The sequence below is a fragment of the Poecilia latipinna genome, unplaced genomic scaffold (genome assembly GCF_001443285.1).
Source record: "Poecilia latipinna isolate Pla-1442-1.1 unplaced genomic scaffold, P_latipinna-1.0 Scaffold1785, whole genome shotgun sequence".
In the NCBI taxonomy this organism is placed as follows: Eukaryota; Metazoa; Chordata; class Actinopteri; order Cyprinodontiformes; family Poeciliidae; genus Poecilia; species Poecilia latipinna.
The window spans coordinates 258453-262463 of NW_015114401.1; the positions used below are offsets into that span (position 1 = coordinate 258453).

Here is a 4011-nt window from a genome sequence, read left to right on the forward strand (position 1 = left end):
CCCGATGGCCGAGCTTCTCTCTCTAAGGGAGAGCCCAGCCACCCTGCGGAGGAAACCCATTTCGGCCGCTTGTATCCGGGACCTCGTTCTTTCGGTCATGACCCAAAGCTCATGACCATAGATGAGGGTAGGAACGTAGATCGATCGGTAAATTGAGAGCTTCGCTTTTTGACTCAGCTCTCTCTTCACAGCGCTCGCTTCACGGCAGACGCTGCACCAATCCGCCTGTCGATCTCCCGCTCCCTTCTTCCCTCATTCATGAGCAAGATCTCCAGATACTTAAACTCCTCCACTTGAGGCAGGACGACCCCCCTGACCCGGAGAAGGCACTCTACCCTTTTCCGGCTCAAGACCATGGCCTCGGATTTGGATGCACTAAGTCTCATCCCGGCTGCTTGTTTTTGTCCTGGATTTCGCCCTTCATTGGACCCCCATCAACCGACAGAAAAGGTCTGCATCGCCCCGACGACAACGGAAAAGACTCATCACCTCCCCAACTGATGGAGGACCTTAGTGACCCTACCATAGGCAGCAGACTTCATCAGGAAATGCTGGAGGTGTTTTGCTGTGTTTTGCTGTTTAAGTGATGGCTACATATGTTTTTGAATAGTGATAATTTCATTTTGATTTGTTAAAGGGTTAAACCTGCACCCATCCTGTTGTAGTCCTCCTCTCCTGTTGTCCTTCAGAAACCTCCTGGATCATTGCCCCAACGATGGAGTGACGATGGAAAAGGCACTCATCGCCCACACTGATGGATGACTTTAGTGGTCCTACCATCCGGTTCAGCAGTCTTTCTCAAGAAATGTTGCAAGTATTTTGCTGTTTAAGTGATGGTTATGTATGTTGAATAATTACAATTTCATTCTGAGTTGTTAAAGGATTTGACCTTAAACCTGCACCTCTCTGTTGTCCTTCAGGAATCCTCCTTGATCATTTTGTTTTTGTCTTGGATTTTGCCCTTCATCGCCCCACATTGGCCGACAGAGGAAAATTACTTTATGGACAATTTTGTTTAGAGACATCATAATTTTTTGTTTTTCTTGTGATCTGTCTGTATTTATGCTGCTGTTATTTGAACTGTTTTTGTTTTCTCCGTTATTTTTCTCTCCATAGATTTTACACCTGGTCTGGTGTTCCGATTGGCTGTGGTTTCTTCCTGGAGGAGGGCATTGGCTGACGTGAGTTCATGAACATGGAAAGTTCTCCTGATCAACCTGTTGTTGTGTCTCTGCTCTGTCGTCCCTCTGCTCCAGTCAGTCATGGCAGATGGCTGCTGGTACTGAGCCCAGTTCTGGTTCTACTGGAGGTTTCTTCCTGGTAGAGGGGAGTTCTTCATCTCCACGGTTACTACATGCATGCTCTGTGAGGGATTGCTGTAAAGTCAGCGACTCTACACAAGCGATTTCCTGTCGACCCTGTTGGTCATGAGGAGTGAATGCTGTAAGTAATGACTCCATACAATCTGCAGGGTGTCGTTTGGTACAAAATTTTGAAACCATTTTATCAACTGAGCTTATTGTACTGTTAAATAATAGCAATTGGAAAACGAGATTGAACTAAAATTATTTCAAAGTGCATTGAGATGACATTTGTTGTGAATTGGCGATGTATAAAATTTGCCTTTCAAACTATGAGCTCAACCAATAATATAAAAAAACAAACAAAAAACCCAGCAACCAATACAAAAAAGTTCAAAACCCCAAAAGTAGATACCAAAAGGTTCCGAACCCCAAAAGTAGATATCAAAAGGTTCAGAACCCCAAAAGTAGATACCAAAAGGTTCCGAACCCCAAAAGTAGATATCAAAAGGTTCAGAACCCCAAAAGTAGATATCAAAACGTCCAAAACCCCAAAAGTAGATGCCAAAAGGTTCAGAACCCCAAAAGTAGATATCAAAACATTCAAAACCCCTAAATTAGATACCAAAAACTTTCAAAACTTGTTAGTTCACAACAACGTTGTTCTCAAGGCATTTTACAAAATTGTTTCAATTCAGTCATAGATTACTATTGATCCAAGTTATCAATGCATTGGGATTATTACATTTGTTTAAAAATTTTGCACCAAAGCAAACCCAGTAGATTGTATGGAGTCATTACTTGCAGCATTAACTCCTCCTGACCAGCAGGGGGCAACAGCAAATCACTTGTGTTGAGTCATGGAGTTTACAGCAATCCCTCACACAGAGCATGCATGTAGTAACCGTGGAGATGAAGAACTCCCCTCTACCAGGAAGAAACCTCCAGCAGAACCAGAACTGGGCTCAGTACCAGCAGCCATCTGCCATGACTGACTGGAGCAGAGATGACAGAGCAGACGCACAACAGGTTGACTGGTCAGGAGAACTTTCCATGTTCCAGACCAGGTGTAACTTCTACAGAGAGAAAAATAACAGAAAACAAAAACTTTAGTTTCTAACTAAACTTTTTAGTTGGAAAATTTGTGCTTCTAACTAAACTTTTTGTTTAGTTAGAAACACCAGAGCGCCACCTTCTGGCCTCTCTCCAGATCAGTTCAGGTCAGAGAAGGGAACTGTTTCTGGCTGTTTTTTCCCCTCCGTGGGCTGCCACCTTATCGTGGTGGAGGGGTTTGAGTGTCCCAGTGATCCTAGGAGCTGTCAGAGGCTTCATGCCTCTAGTTGGGTCGGGTCCACTGGGGCAAACGGGTTCTAGGTGAGGGATCGGACCAAGAGCAGCCCAGAGACTTAGAAATGTAAACGGTATTCCTGTTTAGAAATAGAAATATAGACAGTGTTCCCACTTAGAACTAGAGCTATAGACAGAAGTCAGGGTTTCTCCAAGTGATTTGTGAGCCTGTCTCTTTCTCCTTTTGATTTGTGTCTGAGCAGAGGGAGAGTTTCATGTTTCCCGCAGCAGCTTGACCCAATCAGACGCCGGTACAGTCAGTAACGAGCCAAATGGGTTGGCGTCATGTCGCTACAACTCGCTCATCTGGAGTGCCGCTGCTGTGGGAGATTTGAGATCAAACAGCCTAACGACGTCCTCCTCAGGTTGAGTCACTACATCACACTGAGCCGATGGAGGCTGGAAGAGGGGAGACGCAGCAAGCTTCTCCTGATGGGCAGATCCGAGAGGAGAAAACGAGGATTTAACTCCACCATCCTGATGTGAAGCTGCTTTCAGACTCAGATGAACGGCTAAACTACATCTGAATGAGTCCTGGTTCCCTCCATCCATCCATGCATCCTAGTTCCTCCCATTTATCCGTCCATCCCGTTTCCCTCTGTCCAACTTAGTTTCCTTCAGCTCAGGGAGTTGCGCGACCATCTAGATTTTTTTTTTTTTTACAAGGTTTTACAATCTGTTAAAAATTAAAACCAAAACCACACCAATTCCTTTTTTTTTTTTCTTGGTGTGAAACATGTTTCAATTGAACTTGGATGTTGAGAAATGCGCTGCTTATAAGATCTTGATGTCAACATCTGGGCTTTCCAAAACATAACAGTCTTGGTGTATGCAAATTTCTGAATTTGAAAAAGTCAGGAAATTCTCTCATTATTCTGGTATTTAGAAAATGGAAATAACTGGGCTAAAGCAGGAACAGCTTATTCTGGATAAACCATATGACGATGAAAAAATGTTTTCTATAATGTATGGAAATATCTGGTTTCATATATTTTCAGCAAAAATAAATCAAAATATAGAGGTTTTTATCTCTAGATCATTATGTTATGTAATTGTCTTAAAACATAAACTGTTTTCTAAATTTGGTCATAAAATGCATTAAATTCCTTCATGGTAAGTCAATATCCTGCAGTCGATAGACGCAGCATGAGGTCGGTGTGTTTCTCAGGGATATAAAAAGCATTGATTCCTGTTGAACAAGGAATCTGCTTCACTGGGTCAGAGGTCAAGTTCATACTACTGCAGAGGAGATTAGACTAGAGTCCAGCTGAGACAATCTGAGTATTTGCTAAAGGAGTCTGTCTCCGCCTTGTCTTGTCAGATTTAATTTCTTTAACTGGTGTGGTTAGAGAACCATTCACAA

General features: G+C 43.1%; 1 long non-coding RNA gene across 1 annotated transcript; it reads left to right on the top strand.

Moving 5' to 3' along the window:
* The first annotated feature begins 2149 nt into the window (after window positions 1-2149).
* On the top strand, window positions 2150-3594 carry LOC106965215 (uncharacterized). Its single transcript, XR_001428582.1, has 2 exons — window positions 2150-2330; window positions 2852-3594. It is a non-coding gene; the product is annotated as an uncharacterized LOC106965215 (long non-coding RNA).
* Window positions 3595-4011: the final 417 nt, after the last annotated feature.